The sequence below is a fragment of the Myiozetetes cayanensis genome, unplaced genomic scaffold (assembly GCF_022539395.1).
Source record: "Myiozetetes cayanensis isolate MyiCay16 unplaced genomic scaffold, myiCay2020 scf9, whole genome shotgun sequence".
Classification (NCBI taxonomy): Eukaryota; Metazoa; Chordata; class Aves; order Passeriformes; family Tyrannidae; genus Myiozetetes; species Myiozetetes cayanensis.
In genome coordinates, this window is record NW_026088185.1 from 14,907,396 (window position 1) to 14,930,856 (window position 23,461).

The 23,461-nt window shown below is 38.4% G+C and overlaps 1 long non-coding RNA gene across 1 annotated transcript; it reads left to right on the top strand.

The window, feature by feature from the left end:
- The first annotated feature begins 1,907 nt into the window (after positions 1 to 1,907).
- LOC126652827 (uncharacterized) lies at positions 1,908 to 21,210 on the top strand. Its single transcript, XR_007632060.1, has 2 exons — positions 1,908 to 9,365; positions 12,787 to 21,210. It is a non-coding gene; the product is annotated as an uncharacterized LOC126652827 (long non-coding RNA).
- The last annotated feature ends 2,251 nt before the right edge of the window (positions 21,211 to 23,461 follow it).

Consider the following 23,461-nt stretch of genomic DNA (forward strand, 5'->3'; position numbering starts at 1 on the left):
AATTTTAAGAAACTCTTTCCTGCTACTTCTAAAGTCTCTCTTTCCTGCTACTTCTAAATTAATAACGAGGCCAATATGGCCCCATTGCTCATTTTGCAGCTGCTGGAAGGGTTCATCACAAATACAGTTCTTCATCCTCAGTCCCAGGTCCATCTGATGGATAGGGAAACAGAAATTTTGAAATAAATATTTATGATGTATAGTCACTTGGATTCTTTTGTTTATACATTGCTCAGTACAGATGCCCATCACAACAGTAAAATTGAAACTGAGCTAGGTTTCAGCATTTTTGATTCATCCACTGTGGAAGACTTAAATCATCAGCCCACTAAATGGAATGGTTCTGAACTAAATCATGAAGTCTTTAGAAGTGTCAGTCTTAAAAAGGAAATAAATTTATGTTACACGGTTTTTTCACTGATCAAAAAAGGCTATCTTGAACACAGGACTTACTAACTATCCTATCTAACAGCAAAGCTTAGAATACCTGATATTAGAAAAGTAGCTGCTGGAGTTGACATATTTCTAAGTCAGCCATGGGGTTCAGCAGTCATCTTTACCCAGCTCTATACCAAAGGCTTTCCAGAAGTTACAAGGTCTTTGCAAAATGCAGTGTCTCTCACACGTACTGCAAAAATCGTGCTGGGCACGAGGAGTCGATTGAAAACAGCTTTTGCCTGACCTTTTACTTTTTCAAAACCCTAGGAGCATATTTTTCATGCAATTTAACTTTTAAGAGAAATAATCATATCTGGCCATCAGAACCTAAGCTTCTCTCCTCTTCATAGGAAATAATTGCAGGTAAAATAACTTCAGGTAAGAAGATAGCTCTGTGTACCTATAACAAAGCATTTCAGCCTCTCCTGCAAGGTCAAAAGATGCTACTTCAAATTTACTGACATGAACCAATCTTAACAGACAAGAAATGTAGTGTCTTACATGAAACACAAACAATGTAAGAAAATGGTTGTAAATAGTTTAAATGCCAACCTAGCAAGCCCTCTTGCTTTTATTGTAGTGTTGGGAAAGCAAAACTTCTGTGTGAGGCTGAAGCATCAGCTTTTCTACATTAGGCTGAATCACTCCTCAATCTCCCCCACAGTATTTCTTAGTAGTATTTTTATTTCAAGTGGCCTGAGTCAGCAATTAGGCCACCACTGTGCTCGTTATTGCTTGCACACAGGAAAAAGATCCTGTCCCAGAAAACCTACAGTTTTACCATGTGACACATAAGTTGATGTAAGAAATAACCTTTGTGCTTCTGAAGGGAAATGAATTGTAGAAAAGAATAGAGGATAATAAATAATAATAGTGGTGACACTCTGTGTAAATACTGCACCATGCTTGCATCTTTCTTCCACAGAAAGACCTGCCTGCTTTTGCCCATCCAGCTTTTGGGATTCTTCCTATGGCTTCTGGAGTCATCAAATCTTATCCTCCTTTTCCATTGGTAATTGAAATTGGTTCCATCTGTTCTTACTTGTCATTCACTCTTGGTCTTTATCAATAATCATTCAGGTCTTCATCCGGTGTAGATTTTTAGTCTGACTCAGCGCTTTGCATTCACTTGCTTACAGAGCCCCCTCACCAATCTTTCTAGCACTGTGCTTTATAAGATACAAAATAGTAAAGAGTTGCACTTTCAACATCATGCCCTCCTGAATCCTCATTCACTCATTCTGAGATAATACCTTCCCCTCTCTGAAATTGCGATCGATTTTTAGCATTTACAATTTTACTTTTTTTGGGTTTTTTTCCAGTTCTGAAGAGGCTCTTTCATCTTTCACTATTGGGATTAGACTACACAATCAGATTTATCTCAATTCGTGATTTCAGGAAGACCAGATCCTCTGCTGTTCCCCTGCCATCTCTCCAAATGGTCCTTCACTTAAAGGTAGGAGCCAGAGTAGAATAGTTTTCCACTGGGAACATAATTAGCTCTAGAGATGGATCTTTACTGAGCCAGGTAGGGCTTTCCATTTGTATAATATATATTTGATGAATAGTGGAATGAGTTGTGCTTCTTTGCATTTAACTGACATGAGGTCTCTAACAATTCACTCAGGCACATTGCCTCCAGCAGAATAATGGTTTGATCACTGTAATATTTTTCATGGATAGTAGTGGTATGTTGTCAGTTTGCTTTTTGTGTATCTCATGGCGTTTCTATAGGAAAACAGGAAAGTTGCCACTCAGGCCTGAGAAGGAAAAAATAACCCTGACACTTTCATTTCGTCTTTGATAGTATTATTCTCTCTGACCATGCTCATACTGAAAATGCACAGAAGCAGCAATATTATTTACTCTATATGTCATTTGAACAGAAGGATAAAGAGCAGGACTTTATTAATAGACTTGTTATTTCTTTAGAAGTATTGACTTGCCTGGTTTGGTGTCAACTCAACATGAAGAGGAAAAGTAATTCTTGTCTATAGAATTTTTGCAAACTAAAACTTAAAATGAGCATTTCTGGGGTGGAACCCTGCCTAAGCCTCTGTGCCATAAGAAAAGTAATTTCCTGTAGACTCTTCTGGCTGGAAGTGTAGTCAGGGCTGGTTCAAAGTAACACATCTCAGAATACTGCTTATGTGTCCTTATGCTGGTTCTTTGGGAAGTAGTCTTGTGTCAGTTATTGTCTGGGTTTTGGTCCAAGTCAAGCTGCTTGGACACATCTCTCATTGTAATAATTGACATGCAATTTCCCTTTTCTTGATTTAATGAAGTTGAAATCACATTCTCATTGTTGAATGTAATATACCTGGGTAGAAAAACTCCATGAAATTTTTATATATTTAGTTGGTAATTAACACTTATCAGAATATAATGTCATTTGCTTATCTTGCCTTTTTTTTTACTTCAGAGCTGACAGCACAAAAATAGCTTGGCTTGACTGAGAGAGACTGTTTTGCTGCAAGTCTAGAAATTAGCTTTGTCTGCTACTTGCCTACAGATGTGTGTCTAGGTGATAGTTTTAAGGTCTGTATTCTTCCTGAGCTTCCCAGAGAAGCTTTTTTTCAGAGGGTTCCAAACAAGGCAGTAGCAGTTTCACTGCTCAGTCTGCCTTCTTGCCCTCCTGCAATCCTGTGTACCATTAGAGGTTGCCACGTTCACCAGCAAACAAATTTCCTACCAAGCAGGAGTTAGTAGGAGGTGGTATCTCCACCTGTCCTCTTGAGCAAAGGAAGGATTCTCGCTTTGTCCCATTTTCCCTGCGGTGTGGCATTGCCACCTCTGTATGGCCATAAGTAACTATGAATCTGGCTGGCTGTTTTGAAGGTAATTTTCATCCCTTCCCCACGACAGAGGTCAGTCTGCTTAGCTCATTGCACAGAAAAACTGCGCTCTGAGTTATATGCTCTATAAGCAAGTCTCACTAAGGTGATGAATCACTGAAGGGGAAGAGGCAAGTCTAAAGTAGGAAAGTCTAACAGTCTATTGTATCCTTGTCTTAATTAAAGGTTTGGAGTAGATGTGAAAAAGAGATAATGAACTCTCACTAAAGAGTGGGAGGAAAACCAGCTGCAGGTAGTCTTGACTTCAAACATGACTGGCAGAATACCAGCCTGGAACTCAAATCATCCTCTTTGCTTCAGTAGTCTAGTGAGAGCATCTGTTTTCCATTAGGATGTTGGTATTTTATTTACCTGTTTATACAGAGGCCTATTTCTATTTTCTTGGAATTAAATGTAGTTCAATTTCAGACCATTCAGGATTTTTATAAACATTAATCCAGCTGCAAGTAACAAAAGGAAAAATAGAGATTCTATAAAAAACCTTCATATGATTATGTAGGAGGGGTAGAAAATGCATGATTTAAATAAAAATGCAGTCATAAGACAGATCTCTCATTCAAGTGGCTAGAGGTTTATAGGAATGAGATAATCACTGGAAGTCAATCTGTCAGTTACTTGTGCCTGTTGTGAAGCACTCGACCTGCTCTGTTCAGTCTGACAGTAATACTTTCATGTTTGCCATTGCTATAGAGAATATGCAGGCAGCCTTCCACACCTACACTACCTCAGTGACAATTCTTGCAGTGTTTAAAAGACTGAATGAAGAGATGGTTATGTATTTATACTCCTCAACCTCTTAAAATACAATTCTCATCTAAGCTTTTGCAGTCCTGTTCCACTCCTCCGCTTGCTGTAAATCACAACTTTCCACTTCAATGAAACGTTGTATGGCACTCCATGCTCTCCAAGACAAACTGTGCAGGACTCTGTCATTTTTAAAGTGCAAAGGCAATGAGACCCTCTTTTGGCAGTGACAGACTGGGATAAGAGCAGCAAACAGACATTGATGCTGGGTACTTTGTTAGCACCAGCAACTTCGTGGAGAGCTGTTTCTTCTGCAAAGTGCAAAGGAACATTCAAATCAAACTGATTGCACAGAGCTGAGATGAAGGCAATTCTTACACTGTTTAGCATCAGTCAAACTAAAATATTTCCTAACTTTTCTGTTAAAAAAAAAAGCTTCCCTTTTGAATGGTTCATGCTTAACTGAAATTTTAGACCAAGAGAAGCCCAGCTCAGAATCCCTTTTTTGTTCCAAGGTTTTGAAAAAAAATTAAATTAATTGAGAGTTTTTGAGGGATGTTTTGTCCTGAACTGCTTTTACCTGCAAACAAATATGAAAACAAAGCCCAGTAAGTTTGTAAGTTCTATTTTCAAAAGAGTACTTGAGTGGGAAACATTAAATGAAATACTAATTTTTTCATTTTGATGCATTTGATTCCATAGAAAATGATCAATGAATTGTAACTGCCAGCACTTTTCTGAAATGCATTGTAAAAAATAATGTAATAATTAAGTACAGAAATGCATGTTGGTCTCTGATATTTTTTACTTAAGAGTCTTCTTGCCTTGGAAGGTAATATATATTATGCCATCCTGATGGAATACTACTGTCTTATAAAGAAAACTAAATTTGCTAAATTTTGCAAATCACCATAAACATAATTACCTCCTGCTGAGAATCTAAGTGATTATTCATAGCATCATTACTTTTAGTAGTTAAGACTTTAATTTCCTTCAGAATATGATTCTTTCCTTCCTAAATTATAAAAGTCAGGCCAAAAAGCTATGTATGATTGGTCAACATATAGAAATTTTGTTATGTTTGTTCCATGCCAGAACACACATTAAATCTTCACCTTTTATGGTGAATCAAAGAAACCTTTAAATGCTACCTGAGCTGGTAGGGATCTGTGAGTTAGGAGAGCGACCCAGTCAAGGGAGAAGGAGATGATGTGTCTGTCCATTTGAGCAGATTTTGAGAGTGTGTGTGAAACCCTTCGGCCAGCAGACATGTCTCTGTGCTTTCTTCTGCAGCAGCCAAGTTTCTGATCCTGCAGAGGGCTCATGAATATTTGTGGTGATTCTTATTGAATACAGGGAGCAGAATTTCACTCCCTGTAAATTGTTCCAGATGAGGTTGCTTTCTCCTCTCAATGCCGGAGATGGTACTCACCTACACAAACTTTTGGCCAACACAGCATTCTTCATTTTTGTTGTGCCTTTCTAATGTAATATGAAACAGAGAAGAGGATATAGTCATAAGGTGGGAGATAAGACATCTTCAAATCTAAGTTAGATTGAGCTTTGATTTTAGATTTTAATAGGCTGATTTAACACTATGCAACTGTTGCTGATGCATGCAGCAAAGACAGCCCCATGTATTTATGCACACTGAATGTTAACATGGAATTTGCTTTTTTTTATTCAACTCAATTTGCTTCCAATTTTTCTCTTCCTTTACATGATTTCTTTTTTTAATTCTTACTGGTTGCTAAGTAACTGTAGCAGTATTGCTGCAGATGTGCAATAGGCATATCTGCTTACTGTGGTGGTCTTTCTTTTTAAGTAAAAAAAATACTTCAGCATAATAAAAATTATACTGAAAGTAATGATAGCCTGATAAAAGATGGTTTTTATTATGCCAGATTTTTGTGGCCATGTATACATTGTGTCAACTGATGGTAGAAAGTTTTTGTGAGGAGTGCATTATTCTCAAATGGATTATTTTAGCAGCATCAACCACCATAGGACTACCTGTCCCAGAGATTTATATGCACATAGGATATGACATACAGGCAGTCTTGTCACACTGGTGGCATGTGAGGTGGGATTTTCTTGACAGCATACTCATACTAAAATAGAATAGGCCAGAATTTGCAAGATCATGGACTCTGATTTCTATCAGCTTCTGTAGATATTTCTGGGTAAATCATGAATCTTTTCACTGGCTAAGTTCTAAAATTTCTACCCCTGAAGGCTGGCAAGTTTCTCTTTGATTTTTTCAGTACAGTACTCCACTTTAGCCAAAGTTTTATGGGAACATAATGCATGTGGGTCTCATGGCAAAATGAAAGCTCTTGATTCATTTGCGTGGCCCCTCACAGATAATGTGCATGTTATTCAAGTGTCACAGTAGTCCTTTCTGAATTAATTTCCCTGAGCATTGCAGACCTCGTTGTGCTCTTGGTAGTAAGGAATCTCTACACCAAGTATTTTGCCTGTTCTGTGTCACCTCTTGGCAGACAGTACTGTAGTTTACTGACTGGTCCATGTGAGGCACAACACCTATCTCTGTTATCAGTTGCTTCTCTGTGTAAGAGAACTGTGTGTGAAATGTAAGAGTTAAAATACCTATTGATTATTAATTTGAGAGGAAAATAACAGAATTCATATACATCAGCAAATGATTGCTCTACTGATAGATTTCATTTTAGCATTTACTAATTTGGGTGTGTGCTATTTTGTACCTGCAGCAGGATTTTGATGTAGATTTTTAGCAGCAATTATATAGAGAGAGACTGTTCTCTTAGTGTAGGAAAAACAGTAGAGTTGTAATTGTTGACATTATTCAAAACTAATAAATGGCATATTTTGGATATTTTGTTAGTACTTAATTTATTGTATCTAGGTTAGGACGGTTCCATTTATTTTGTCTTTTTGTCTTCAGTTTAATCAAATGTGTCCATTAAGTGTAGGATGTGGCATTTGAATTCTCTTAGGGCATGCTTGCAGGAGATTGATTTTTGCCTGTGTTTGCAGAGAGTGAAGGAGTTTGCCCATGTAATCTCCAGAAAGGTCAGATCTTGATTTAATAAGTGTATGATTCAGGAACATAAACCTCATTCTTTAGGACATCACATTAATATTTATTGGGGTCTGAATACTACAAAGACCGACTAATTAGGTACAGAATCTTTTGTGTGTTGGTTAAACTGGCTGAAATCCAGTTTTGCTCAAGAGGGATTAAAATTGTTCCATTACGATAAATCTACTAAGCAGGGGACTCATATTCCCATTAGTTCCTATGGTTCAGACTAGTGTGTAGGTACACCTTTCTTATGACTAGTAGTTAATGGCAGTTGACATTTTTAATAAATTCAGTGAAGAATATTTTGAAAAGGAATCATCTCCTATTGCTGATGGTAGAGTAAGAAGTAGGCATCAGTGAGGGAGCCCAGCACAAGCTATACAACTGCATCTCTAAGAGATGCTGACTGTCCCAACTTATGCAGCACTTGTCTTGTGCAGAAAGGGAGAGAAGACCAGAAACCTGGGCTAGGAGTGGCTTAAAGGAAAAGAGCCAGATATGCTAACAGAATGCTAACAGTCAGACCCAGTTTTAAATGTGCAGAAAAATTAAGACGGCTACTGTATTGAGACAGTGACAGAAAAGCAACTCTGAAAGTGAAGCAGGGAGATGAGGCTACTGTCTAAATAGTGGGCTGATATGCACACCTATAGTCATAGTACTTCCTAGGTGTGCAAAACAATATGATACAAACACCACCAGGCTGAACTGAGCCTGTAAATCCACAAGACTCAGTCTGGATGGGGCCCAGAATGAGTGCAGCTATATTTACATAGTGCCAGCCCTAATCAAATATGCCCTGCCTCTGGACTCCATTCAGCTGTTTCTCAAATACTTTTGATTACAAATTTGTGGGTTAGAAAGGATAAGATTAGATAAAGCAATTACTAATCTCAGTATTTTTGTAAAGTGGGAAAGAGAATGTATGCAGTGTAACAGCTGAAAAAAATCCTGATGCCCCGCTAGAAAATTCCTAGAATGAGTGGGCTTGAGAAACACTTGCCACTAAAAGCTCATGCCTTATGCTAAGGGAAGAAGCCACAGAGTCAAAACAGAATTGAAAAAATAAGGGTGGGAAAGACCTCAAAAAGAATTATATGGCACAGAAGGACACTAAGCAGAACTACCAGAATTTCTTTTTTTCCAAAGAAATGTGGAAACTACTGTTCACAGGCATGCCACCAGAAGGTGCAGAGCCACGTGGGGATAAGAGTATGTTCTGTCAGCCCAGGATGCTCCAGCTGATCCTGCTTCTTGACATCACAAATGGTGATACAGACCAAGGTAGGGAGGATACTGAGGAAGCAGGCTCGTGTCTCATGGGAATGCTGAAGTGAAGAAAGGGAAGTAAGCACTATATATGTTTGAGGAAATTGAAGAGAATGCACTCAAATGTACCTGTGGTTGATCAGCTTGGAGGCACTTTCTGGACTAGTCAGTAAGAGACAAATATTGATGGAACTTGCCTGACCTTGAATCAACAGAAACTTTGTTTTCATAGAGCGCATAGCATCTGATAACAGAGTGATTCAGCTAAAGAACTTTGCACCTCTGCACAGTATCGTCAACATTATGGTAACTCTGGAGGGATAATGAGATTCTAAAAATACTTGGATGCAGCTGTGGGAATCTTTGCTCCTGTTATTTTTTTGTTTGTTTTTCCTTCTGACGAGTATTATTCTAAAATAGAAAAATATTACTTCATAAAACTTCATTTAAGCCCCATGCCCCAAATCTTCATGACTCTCATCTCTCACTAAAAGGGAGAATAATGGGCAGGGAGCTAACCCATCTGCATAAACTATTTACCCAGAACTCCTGATGGCGTAAAACCACAGAGAAGTGCTTTCTACTTTTAGTTATTGGCACACAGGGAAAAGTCAGCCCTCAGAAAGCTTCATTTGCATCAACTTTCAACTCAGCCCTTCCCCACTGATGTTCTTGAACCATCATAACAGGAAACAAATTAAAAATGGGTTTGAATAGCAAAACTGAAGTTAATGCAGGATTCAGTTTGGAGTCCTTCTCCAGCAGGACTGCAAAGAAAGTGAAGTGTCTTCCAGAAGCTGAAGAGCATGATGGCACTTTTGGATTAGCTCCAGGAGAGCCTCTTTTGTCACAGAGCTAAACAGAGCTGAAACGGTCATCGTTGGCTGAACTGAAGGACAGGGCTGGGCAGTGTTCCCAAGGGCCTGAAGCCTCTCTGTGAGCCCTCTTGGACAGTACTACATGATAAAAACCATGCACCAAACAGAGAAGTGGTAGGTAAAAGCATATGTGCCTCCTGCATGCTCTTTCTGGTGAGTGGTAAATTAAAATAATGGACTATTTCTAACACTAGCTTAGGGGAATGCATTATGTATCATCATAAACACATTGCTGGCAGCAGTATTTGGGTTGAGGCTGTGTTTCTCTATTAATGGTAATCTCTCTTCCCTGCCCCAAGAATCCAGTGCTTGGAAGCAGGGAACAATTTAAAAGGTCTCTCAGGGAATATGTTTAGTGGTTCCAGAAAGCCTGGGTGAGGGCTTGAACTAATGGTATATAAGAACTTCAAAATATGTTGAACTGGGTTTTTTTTTCTGATTATTCCAATCAGCTAGGAGATAGCTTATATGATTTGAAGCTTTTATTTCTTGCTAACATGTGTTCACACACACAGTAGCATTCTGTTGAGTTGTATCCAGAAAATTAATTATTCTTCAGAAGGATTTTGTCTTTCTCTGAGGACAGTCACTACTTTTTTGCATTAGAGGAATCTTCTGTCTTTGTTTAACAAATAGGTGCAGTGGGGAAATACTTGCCTGGGAAATTCCTGCAGGGAATAAGATGTACAAAGAACTTGATGCCACAGTCCAAGATAAACAGGACATTGTAATAGATTTAGCAATGAAAATGTAAATCACAGAAAAGTAAAGGAGGAAAAAGTATATTCCCTTGCCTGAACATTCAGAGAAAGGGAGTGGGACTGGGAGGTGTTTGACAAGCACACTATTTGCAGTCTCCTGCTAGTTTAGTGTTATCAGAATTGCCTGTGGCTGTCATTCCATGAGCAAATATATTTGTAGAAATGCCAGCAGTTTCAGAGACATGATGCCATCATACCAGAAAAGAAATGTGAGTCCTTTAGGGAGACTACAAGCAAATGGTAACTCGTAGAAGAGATGTCTAGGAGGACTTCTTGTGCTCATGAGGAGTCTGTCCTTAAAACCAACAGTGTGGTGTTAAACTATCAGTTACAGCTAAAGAATCTAGTCAGAGTTATCTCTGTTTGTATATGTGAGTTCAACTTATCAGTGTGCTTGGCCTCTCTACAACCTAACAATAAATTATCATCCAAGCAATCAGATGTAGGTGAGGCCAATGCAGAAAGGCAGCTGGCAAAGAAGCAAATATTTTCAAAGAGACTCAAGAAGTAGCCATACAACTCTCTGAGGCTTAAGAAGCACAAAAAAGAAACAAACAAAGGATAAAAAACATAACGTGAGGGAAGAAGAGAAGTGAAAATAATAAAGGAAGAAATTTGAGAAAAGAAACAAAGAGGAATAAGAGAGAAGGAAAGGATTGTGAAAAAGTTTGGATCATAGAGGAAAGAAATAGCTTTGGAAAGGACAAATAGAGAATAGCATCAGAAAAGAGATTAAAATAAGAGAAAATGCAAAAATGAGAAAATAAAAACAAATTAACCACTAGAATTATGGATTGCACAACCAAACTGAAAAATACTTTGCCTTCAAGCCGCTGTGTTACTATGCTATCCCAAATGCAGCTTGAGGGTGCAAAGCTACCTTTAGGTGCCCTCAAAAACATATGGCTCTCTCTCTCTTCCATCTGTCTTTCACTGCTACTAAATCACAGATTTGTGAAAAATATAAGAGTCTGAAGGATTCTCTGTAATTCATACTTTTATTCAGCAGATACAGTTTAACAAGTCTTCAGGCACATATGATTTTACTCCTTGTAGGCTTTATGAAAATCTTATGTATATTTTTAATCCTTATAATGACATCAACATTTACATTCATGTTATTTATTTAATTAATACATCCAACAAATTCTCTTTCAGATTTTTACTGTGCAGATACCGAGTATGTGCTTTGAAAAACAAAACTCCGAATATTCCAAATTCTCAAAAATTGGATTTGCATTGAGGGATCCCACTGCTAGCAATACCAATATCTACCCCCATGATCTATTGTATAGCTTGTGATGCTTTTGCCATGGATTATTGACTGGGCACTGTGGTCAGCAGAGCATTAGTGATTCTGCTCCTGCCTTGGGTTACAGCTGCCTGCAGACATGTGGGTATTTGCACGCCTGCTCCAGCCATAGCAGTGTGACTGTGTTTTCCAAAGCATTAATCATTGCAGAAGCACAAGGAGAATAATTGAAGTCCTGTGGGCATTTGAAATAGTTCAACCTCACTCTATACTGCGAAGACTGCCAAGCCTTATGTGTTATGAGACAAATAGAAAATGTTTGAATAGAATGTGTGGGGAGAGAGAAATAGATTAAAAGCCACTCACAGCACCTTTTCCAAAGTGCTGACTAGTAGTTTGTGTTTAGACAGTAATTTGTGGCCGAGAGGATACTTTAGATCTGCTCCAACCTAGCTGTGAGGAATGAGGAGAAGAAAACTTTATTACTGACTACACCAATGGCTCTCCTGCTTACCAGCAGTGCTAATCTGGGAGGCTTGGGAACCTTCAAAGGCACATGGATACCAAGGGTAGAGATAACAGAGGTCCAGGGTTATTTTTCCCTGAATTATAGGCTGATTCATTTCTATGCTCCTATAAATGGGATCCATTTTAGGTACATTACCTCACCCATGAAACCTCTCAGCAGGTAATGCTAGCTTGTTGTTTGGAAGGTGACTTCTACCACAGATTTACACTGATAAATTCAATAATGTACAAACCTCACCTGAAACTGCTACATGCATGTGTATGTGCTCTAGATGATCTCAGAACAACAGTGCTATCCACTTACTAATGTCTAATGTCTCCCAGATAATGGGTAACTGTTTTGATTCTAGAGGTGTTGTATCTCAAAAAAAACCCCAAACAAACCATGCCACAACAACAGCAAAAAAAAAAAAAAAAAAACAACAAAGCCAAACCCACAAAAACCCAACCTCAAGTGGGAATAGTATCTAGAGTGAAAATGGGTGATAGTTTTTGAGTCTCAATAAGGATGAGGGATATATTCACAGTTGATGAACACTGAAAGAAGAAGCAGGCAAGAAATTTAAAAAATACCTATCAGAAATTTGAGAAATTTTGGGGTGTACAGTATACATAAAAAACAAACAAAACCCAAACAAACAAACAAAACAAAACACCTCAGAAACCAAACCAAACCCAAACAAAAAGGAAGGATATGGTGCTGTGCAGATATATATGCCCTGGATTTCTGAATGTTGTAAATACACAGAGAAATACACACACAGTTCAGCTTAAAAGAAATAACCCTGTTCATATAAATGCAGTAGAAAGTTTCCATTAAAAGAAACAAAACGTAATGATAAGCTCTGCCTACTGTTATGACCAAACTGACTTCTTAATCTACATCACAATTTATGTTCACATAAGGTTTCAGTCAGCCCATTTATTTTTATCTGCTCTTTTGCTGTTTCAAGAGAGAACCAGGAAGATCAGCTACAATCTTCTCTCATTTTAGACAAATGCAGTCCTGATGGCTGTGGCCTGAAGGGAAGAGCTGCCTTCCTGCCAGAAGAGGAGGAAGACTCTATTAACATCTGGTGACAGGAGGGGAGCAAAGGGGCAGCTCTGAGACACGGTTTGCTGCTGGCGTACTAGGTGAGATATTTCTCTTTGTAATAGGCAGATGTATCATAACACGAGTGAAATTGTGTAGTTGCAGTACTGGGCGTACATCTGGGCAAATCAGCTCATGCAAAAGCGGTTTGGAGAGCAAAAGTTGTAGACTGACAAGGCAGGACAGGAAGTCTATTTTGTAAGCCCCCTTTGAACAGCAAAAACCTCTGTGCAGCCCTGTGTGTTACAGGCTCTTGCTGGAGAGCAGAGGGAACTGAGGAGCAGGTGCCAATAGCAGAGCAGCAGTGATTACTCACACGAGCTTGGAGCTGCAAAGGCCGTTTGGAGCAACAGGGCAGCTGAGGCAAGGGGCAAGAGCCACCAGCAGAGATGGCCACAAGCTGAGATGGAAATGATCATCGGACCTGTGGAGCTTCAGAAGCTGTAGGCCTTGCCTGCCTCCTCAGCAGTGTAGGTAACATATCCCCCCAGCCCAACAGCCACAACCTGCAAGACTGTGGTGTTACTGTAGGATGAGAAAAACAGCCTTGGGGCCCACCACAAGAGATGAAAGAGAAGGAATATAAATAATATGCTTGCACTTCTGGAAAGCAAGCATTAAATACTACCCTTCTCCCTTACCACTTCTTCCCTGCTTCAGTGAAATATTGTTTCAATATTTAAGTTCATCTGCCATTTGCAAATGGGAATAATTAGCTCACTTAGTTTTCAGGTTTATATTTTTTTCAAGGGTATATATTTAAACTGATGTTTACTAGAAACTTCCAAACTTAAAACTCATATATTTTGCTGCCATTAAAACCCTGACAGAAGGGTTGTATTTTCCTATCTTCTTAAACATGGTATTTCCTGAAGTATTTTTCAGTTGATAGTAAGTTCTAATAAATACTCAGAAAGGTGTGAGAAGTCCCACATGCTGCCATGTACTTCCATTTACTGCAGGGCATCATTGAATCTTCAGACTTGTTCTTATTTAAGTTATATGTTCCGATACCTCTCCTCTTATTACAGCTTGAATACATGCTCTAGCTACTTGTAAAAAGCACAAGGTCATCAACTGTCTCACAGTTGTTTATGGAGTGCAGCATTATGTTAAATGCCTCTGCCATACTCAAAAGAGTGGCTCTTCCTTCAGTGGAGATTGTATAACATCAACAATGAGGCACCAGAAGTGACTGGCAATCTGAGACCAATTTGTATGAGCAGGCTGCATTCCTCCCACCTACTTCCCTCTGGGGCTAGGAATGCAATTGGTAAAGGTGATTATAATGCATCTTCCTCATTCTAAGTGTGGGTGTTTGACAGGATATTCTTCACAAGGAACCCTGATGGCTTTGTGATGCTTTCTTGCTCTTGCTCTGAAATGTTCTGGAGTTACTCATTTTGTGGCATAAAGCTTGGCTCATTTGTTCTAACTTTCCTTTAAAGAGGGGAACGAAAGCATGAAATATAGGCATCCCCATCGACCCTGGATAGTAGCTTGTGGGAGAAATTCAATAGATCACATTTTTGCTTTTGCAATCTGAAACGGCTGATAGGACATGTGGTAGTTAAGCTCTTTAAATTATACTAAATTTCAAAAATAGGAGAAGAAAATCTTCAACTTAATAGAAGTTACTGGTAGTTCAGGTAGAATTTTTAAAAGATCCTACACCCAGTACTGACTTAACTTACTTTTATTTTTCATTTAAATATTCATGGCTTACTGCATTAGTAATATATGAAAATATAGCTTGTTAGTTCTTAGAAAGGTCAAGTTTCTCTTAACACTTCTATCTGTAGTCTCTGCCTACTTTAAATATGGACCCCAACATATAAACCACACATTGTGGTTTTCAGTGGTCACCAAGATATTAATTTATAAAACTGTTTTTCTGTAGGCCTCTTCCATGTACTAATCTCACAGTAGAGAATACTCATCTTTTATTTAGCTCAGTATACTTTTCTAGCCCACTTTCCAATGTTCCAAAGTTTCTAAGTAATCAACTGTAACTTCCAATAATACAAAAATAGCATGTCATTACCATTAAGCACCAAATGCAAGGATTTAATTTTAAACCATTTCTCCTTCCCCTGTCTGAAGAAATGCCTCTGCTATAATTTTTAACCTTTCATCAGCATAATTGCTAAATAATTAACAATGGTTAAATTACGAGAACCTGGGAGATTTGAAAATTATTACTGAAGTGGTGTGTATTTCACTGAAGCAATGACCTATATGCATCTGTTTCAAAATAAAAGCAATATATATTCACTAGCAGCAGCACAAATTCATTTTTTGGGCTAGATCTTCTGATATATGTGCTTATGCCTTAGCCATAGCTGCCTTGGACTTATGTTAGGGTGTAAAGACCCATCTCACTGCAAAGCTCTGCTTGTGTGCTGAGGCTGAACTCTCCTTCTCCAAGGTTACCTCATAATGCTTTGCAATGTCTTCATTTCCACTAATAGAAATTACTTATTACACTGAATAAGCCATGGAAAACAATGTAAAGGCTCTATAAAACCTTTCTATTTTTGTAGTAGTTACTTCTGTTAGCTGAGCTGATTTGCATTTGCATGCTGAGCTTTTCTACAGTTTCTCCAATCTTCTCAATGAGCTTCATGTGCTGATTTTGGATATGCCTTTTATACACCATTTAGAAGCTGACAGTCAGCCTCTCCATCCTTTCCAGTCTCTATGAGTCATCAGGATTTACTCACTCTCCTTTGTCTCCTAACCTGGGTATGCTTAAAAGCTCCACAAAGATCTCCTGGGATTCTGATGACCTGCTAAGCTGGGTCCCGACATGTGGGCCCTTATGTCCTCTCCTGCCCTTTGTTCCAGGCACTCCCATTCATTCTTCGCTCATCCAAGCTTAACATTTCTACTACAGCTCTGTGTAACAAGTAGAGGAACCCAGGGAGGAATTGGAGGTATTTACTGGTGGGGGGAAGAGAGTAAGTGTAGGAGAAATCATGGGAGCATGACTTGGACAGCATAAATCTGTCAGAAGCCTGGCTGATCCCTAAATGAATTATTTTTTCAGGACATTCTGAAGTTCATCCTTTTCATAGATGTTTGACTTCCCAATAGCTTTTAGCAAAATCATGGAAAGTTCTCAGTGACTTTCACTCACCATTTTGAGAATGTGGCTATCTCTTCTATCTAATCACATATCTGCATCTTCCCTGTCCACAATGTTCTTCTTTCCATGTACCTTTAGGGGAGGATGTGATTCTGCAACCAGTGGTTGATGCAACTACCCTTTGAATTGCAATTTCCTCCAATTTGATCCAAACATCTCAATAGTCACTTCTTTCTTTCCACATTCTTTCATCTGTTGTGGTGCCATTCATAGTCAGTCAAATTTTATTCAATTTTTTGGCTGAGGGTTTGGGGGAAGTAGTGGCAGAGAGCTTCTTTTGGTTTGTTTTTCTGTTGGAGGTTCCAAGGGACATAGTTTGCAGAATTACCAGTAGTGCCTATGCAATCCTAATGACTCTTCACTCCTGTCACTTTATTTATGCCTTTGAGCTTTTTAAATCAGGGGCACCTGGCTGGAAACAAAGTGAAGTGGCTGCCTGAATGTTTTCACAAATAAAAGTAATGTGTCTGGTGCTTCAGCTAAATCCCCACCACTTCCTCCCAGAGTATTTAGCACAAGGGTGTTCAGCAGGCTTTGGCTTTGTTAAACACCTGCTCAGAAAATCTGCTGACTACTGGAGGCCCCAGGAGCACAGCAACCCCTTCAACGCTTGCTTTTGAAAATGCTGGTCTAACAACAGCACAGCAGTTGAGATCCTCTTCGAGAAAGTGCTCTAAATGCAAATTTTAATCAATGCCATTTCCTCATAGATCAGTCCCTCTAGCTTCCTAATTATCAGCACCAGCTCTGAATTGTCATTATACTTCTCATGTTGATGTCCAGATTGAAAGTGATATCTTCCTGTGCTGCACAGGAAAGGATTATCATTTTGCTGCTCTATCAGGGATCTGAGCACACAACATGAAGCTCATTAGCACACCTTCCTCTCCTGTGCACAAGGTTCCACCATTGCAGCTTTCCTACTGTAAAGGTACTTATTTTTTTATTCTTCTTTTAAAACAACCCAAATAAACAAAAACTGCATGATGCTTGTGCAGTACTCTCATGTATAGCTGTTTTTAAGAAATGCCAAAATGAAAGTTGAGCCAACATCAGCCTTATTTTATTACACGGTTCATAAATAATGTGACCATAACTGCTGTTTCCCTTTATTCCTGTGTGAACATTTTTGCAGCCTCCTGAAAAACTGAAAACCTCTAGATCAATAAAAAGAAAGTGAGTTTTCACTAGTATGGCTTACAGGCACCTAAGCTTTCAATACTACTGTTAAATAATTTTCCTCTGCAGCAAAAAATATGTGAAATTTGTTGGCAAGCAAGTGTTCTGTTTTATATGTAGCTAGAATATAAAAATAAAGTATAATTCCTATATTATAATTATTTAGAAAATAACCACATGCATCCTGTTTCTATTACCAATAAACAGAGCTGGTTTATTGATTTAATATGTAAAAATAATCTTGTAGGTTGTTTAGTTTCCTTATGATTGGATGTAACCTTGTTACACCTGTTATATATATATATTATTACTGGTGTTTATTGTTAATATAATAACAAAAATGAGAATATGATCATATAAAAAACTTAAATCCTTTTACTGCAAAAAATGGTAAACATTTTGCATGTTTTAGAAATTTTGGTTCTGATTCCTTAAATGGAGAGTCTTAAGACTTTTGCAAAGCAAAGAGAAATATCTACATTTTTGCATTTAAATCTGAAATTAGAAATGCAAATTGTATTTTTAAAAGACTGTATAGTGGCTCAGCACTCAGGATACTGTAGTTTATTAACAACTTTTGGAGGCATGCTCTGCCAGAGAAGCCTAAAAATGTAATTGAAAAAATGCATGGTGGCCACTGATAAAAATAAGGATATTAATGAAAATGCAGAATAGAAAAACTTGAAATCTATTCAAGGGCGGGAGGGAATTTTGAAGCATAATGTGGATTAAATCCAAATACAATGTTTTATTTACCAACTACAACAACAGAAAGACTTTAGGGTTTTGTTTGTTTTCTGCTTAGCTTTGCTGCTGATTAACTGCTGCAAATGTTGAAAATTGCGTATCTGTGTCCTACTCCCTGGGAGAATTTTCAGTTATGATCTGGGATGGATCCCGTACACTGGCTCTGGGAAGTAAACTGCCTTTGGTAAGAGCAGGTTGGATCTGAACTCTAATGTATGCTTTACAGAACAGAGATATCCAAAGCCAGATTTGTCAGTTTGACTCATCTTTCCTGCAACTAAAAGCTCATTGTGCTACTCCAAGAGACTTCTGGTAATTAGAAATCTGATTTTAAAACACTCATATACTAACATGGTTTATAGGTGATCTAAAGTCCAGACCTCAGTTCTGCCACACAGTTCTGGAACTACAGAAATGTGTGAAATGAGCAGGGATACTTGTCAGTAGTTGGCCACGTATACAGGCCTGATTACAAGATTTCCATTCCAGTGAAAAACCGTATCTAATTCTGCTGATATTTTACTGAACTAAGCAACTTCATATACATAAGTAATCACCTTGAAACAAGAGCACTAACTGTACTGATGAGGCTTAGCAGGAGTGGAACAAGAATTATGAAAAGGCTTGTCTTCCCCTTCTATAAAAAATTGTTGTTTCCTACGTTGGGTTGAAAATTAAGAAGAATGAGGGAAGGAGTTGTACATAACTGCCTGGGAAATGTCTGTGCAACTTACAAATTCTGGTTGATGTCAAAACATTTCTGTATTACTAAACATCACAGTGTAGGTGTAACCTGTACATGCTACCAGAGGCTGACATGCTCAAAAATTGGAATATTGGAGTACCCCTGAACTTTGCTGTTGTACTCAGTGCAAAGGCCCTTGAAGAATTTCACAGCTTGGTTAGGCAAATTTGTTGGACAACAGCAAAAGGTTTGAAGAGAGGATTGATACCAGGAGAGGCACAATGGACTGACTGAGTAGCCTGAGGGAAGGGCACATGTGACTTAACAGGAGGGATTTATTTTTTTAACTCAAGGTAGAGTACAGTTTGATGAACACTTCCTTCAGTGAAAGTACTGGATAAACCAACTTTGCAGAGAGGGAAAGAGGATGGTTTTGATTTTGGTCATTTCTCCAGCCTGGCTCACTGTGTAACTGCACAAATTAAAATGCACAACAGAAGGGCAGTGGTGAAGGGGCAGGTGCAAATTAAGTTAGGGCTTATCAAACTCTGGCTGAGGTGACCCCCCACGGACGAGAGCCTATCTGCAGGTGGGAGGATGCAGGGACACGTGCCATCTTCTGGCTGACAGAGGCATGAGTAGACAGGCAGAATGGGTGTAGCGAGAACACTTTGAGCTAAGCCCAAAGCATGTTTGGTAGGAGGGAAAGGTAGGGAGGAAACATAAATAAGGAAATGCATAATGAAGTTTCTACTGTTAGCTAGAGGCAAAGCTAAGCAGGCTGTTTGCTTCTCTTATGGCGCAACACTGAAGTGCAAACTCTAGGTATTAAACAGGCCATCAAGTTTGAGTTCAGAAAAGGATTTGAGCTAGTGAGAATGCTGAGGAAGTTATAGGGGAAGAGCTGGCACCAGCACTGCTGACAGCAACCATGGGGCATAAGGACATGTTTCTGTGAAAGGGTTATAGATGGCCTGGATGGTACAGCAATCAGTGAAAACGCTTGGGGCTTGTTTATCCTCAGGAAGGTTTAAAAGCGTGCTGCTTTTGACTGCACACACTTAGCATGCTCATGAATTTTAAGAAGGAAGGTTCATTAGGACAATCTGCTGCAATGTCAAGATACAGAAAACTCAAATGTTTTCTTGCCAGTCCTGAGAATACCAACTTTCAGTCGGTTTTTTTTTTCACTATTTTATTCAAGATTCATACAATATAGGCATTCATAAATACAGGGCAGCAAAATATAAGCAACATACTTGCTTTTAGAATAAAAAGGCAAACAGTAGTCTGGCTTTAGTTGCTATTTATAACTAGAGGGCACACATGTTGTATTTATGGATAAAGTACCTAAGATAGCCACAGTTATGAAAAAGGGTTTTGGAGAAGAATTAATGAAAACCAATTATTTTGTAAAATCATGGGAAACTAGCGGAGTTCTTGCAAAATGCATAAGCAAAACAATCTCACAGCTCTGTGTTTGCTGCATTGTTTCAAATATATCAATATTCCAAATATACTTCTGGTTCAGTTAAACCAAACACTTCAAAAATCCTGTATTGTGAGCCTGTGTAGAAGTAAGCAATAAAAGTCAGAAATAGTATCATCACTTAGCAAGCAATACATCCACCAAAGAAGCACAGAACTTAAAAAACCCTAGCTCCAGATGGCCATTTCCTTAGGTATAATACTGCTTCCTCTTCCAGCTCAATACACAAACCTGTAAAAGACCACCACAGTTTTTCTGAAAGATGCAAGCACATGATACTGCAAGTAGTTGTTTCTTTTCCATAAAGTCTGAGAACAAACACGGCAGCTGCAAAAGGATCCAAACAAACCACACAGATCAGCTGGCCAGATTTGATGGGTAGGTATAGACAGCTTGTCGTGATAGTTGTGAGTCAGCAGCTGCATACCCTGCACTGAACTGTGGGAAGGAATTCACCTAACCCTGCCTCTCTGAACCTAAAGCAATTAAATACTAAGAAAGAATTAAACTGTAGCTCTTAGTGCTGAAAAGTTAAGTAGATTTAAAAACCTTTACGACCATCACAAGATACTCTTGAAACAATTAGGTACTCACCAATATTTGTTGCAGTAGAAGAAGTCAACTTGTATACAACAAAATTATTAATACTAACTTTCTTACCTAATGCAAGTACAGAAATGTTTTCTCCTCCTTGCCATGCTCTCAAAGTGGAGTTGTACGCATGTATTTGAGCTGCTTCTGACTGTGCTCCCTGTGATTCCTTTCCTTTTATCCACGTATATTTGATAAATTTCCTTACAGTTTGTAGTGCTGAAAGTTTAATTCATAGTACATTGGGTTTTCAACCTGATCACTGGTACAGTGAATATGAGGAGTTTTAACACTGTTTTCTTTAGAAAGGATCATTTACTGAAATAAAATTTGCTATGAGTCTCTAAGGGAAGGGAGTTTTATCTTTTGCATATAAAAATGTAAATTTTTATGTTTTGTAAAATTTTGTTATGTACAGTAACTCAATGTGTGATAACGTTCTTCAACAATATTTGTTTTTTATTAAAGGTTTTCAGCATTACCTTATTAAGTAAAAATTGTGGCATGATTTTGTTCATCGCTGTCCTATTTTTCCTATCTCTCAGTATGAGCTGTTCTGAAATTATGTTCATGTACTAGAATACGAAGTGCCAACTACCTAATTTAGTACTCAGCAGTCACATCCAAATTTCAGTTATTGTATAACACCAAATACTGTAAAGACGAAAAGCTCAAGAAATCCTTGCCTCAGACTAGAAAACTGGTCAGCACTTCGGATTAGACAATATTATTCAAATTCCATTTAAATAGTACTTTATTCTCAAGGTGGTCTGAATGACTAGAACGACCTATTTGTAATGTGTGTGACCTCCATGAATAAGGTGAGTATTGCAGCCTGATTGCCCAGGACTTCTGATGTATGTGTTCAGAAGAAAGATAGGAAGAGGTTTATAAACTAGTTGTGAACTATGCAAAACAACAACAAAACAAGGACCAATGAGTGGGATTTTAAAACACCTCTGTGGATTAGAAACATGACCCCTGATTTGGCTCACAGGGCTTTTGGATGTGTTTGAAAATCCTGGCCAATATTTTACATTAAGGATAAACGTAATTGATTATATTTGAGACTGCTCTTTCGAACTGCATTAAAGTAAAGCTTGCACTCCACAGTTTAGATAAGTCAGTGAGAAATAAACTCCACACATTCCAAGATGTTTTACTTTTTAATTACAGTTACAGATGTAATTACTCTCTTTGGGAAAATAGTTGGGTTTTTAGCAATGACATTCTCTCTGCCTTTAAGAGGATTTCTGACTCAGGGTGAACACAGAATGCTGAGTAACTGGACATCATTAACATTGAATCTTTATAACTTAAGCTCTCTTCTGCACAAAAGGATACAATGTAAAACTTCTAAATGCTTAATGAACCTAAAAGCTACGAAGTCAGCTAGCTTTAAGGAGATCCATAGACTACCAGATACAGCGAAGAATTTTAACCAGCTTATCCATTCACTCCTAAAAATGGCTTTTCTCTGAGAGTGAAGAGCTATGCCTCTTATTGCCTCTAAAAATAGCTCATATTTCTTATCCTCTTTCAATTCACTGTTACTAACACGGATTGTGATTAGTGCTAGTATATACCCTTGAAGCAAGCTGCTGTTCGTAAAGTTAGAAATCCAAGCTACATCAAGAGGAACCTATACAGAGAATGTATTTAAAATCCATAACTGATCAGTTCTTGTTAACATAGAAAGATTTGCTATTTAGTCTTACAGAAAACATATTATTGGGAAATTCCTTTCAATTAATTCTTTTTCCAAATTATTCCCCTACAGAAAGCTACAGAAGTTTTTTTCTCAGTAACATGCTCAGTAAGATCTCCTTGTCGGAACTGTGCTAGAATCTAGAATCACACAATGTGGAGAATTCACACAAAAATTGTAAAGCTGTCTTTGTCTTCCCCTTTGCTAAGACCACATGAAGCAACAGCTACAGTACAGGACACTCATTTCTTGATCCCTGACATACATTACCATCTAACCTCTTTTGTGATGTTAACATTTTGCTAATAGTTAATTTTGAATCTGGAAGTGAAAAGCAAATCTAATGTAAACAAAAATGGTGGTTGTACCAAGTGCAGCTTCTCCTGCTGGCTAATGCTAATAAGCTTCATGCCAAAGAGCAAGCAAGTTACAGGGAGACACTAAGTAATCAAGTCTCATTAGAAAAATCCCTGTTCTTTCTTTTGTGGTGCAAGCAGAAGAAAGCAGCATGGAGCTTCAGATGTGGTTGCAGCAGAACATTAGGTGCTTTGTACAGGAGTCATTCAAAATGTCACTGACTGTCAACTCTTTCTCTATTACTTCTATAGCTAGCATTTCAGAGTCATGTCTTTTCAGAGCTGTTATGCCTCATGTGATAACTGGTATGGTGAGTACAGCTGTTCCTTTTCTTCAGCAAACACCATGGCAGTAATCCCTGATCAGATTGAGCCACCAGGCAACACTATGGCTGTAGACATCCCACCAAACCTGCTCAGTGGTATGGCACAAGCACCTAACATGACTGGGAAAGTGGTTCTCATCTCCTTCCCCTGCAGCCAAAAACATGACCTGAGACATGCCCATGTCCATTGTGCTGTCTCATACCTTCTGAGTGAAGCTACAGATTCACTCAGATGTACACTTTGTTAGTGTACGTAAGACTCAAGCCAGACTCTGTAGACCAATTTTCTGTGCTGACAGGAAGGCATTCCCCCCATATCATGGAGGCTCAGGGTCTACTGCCAGCCA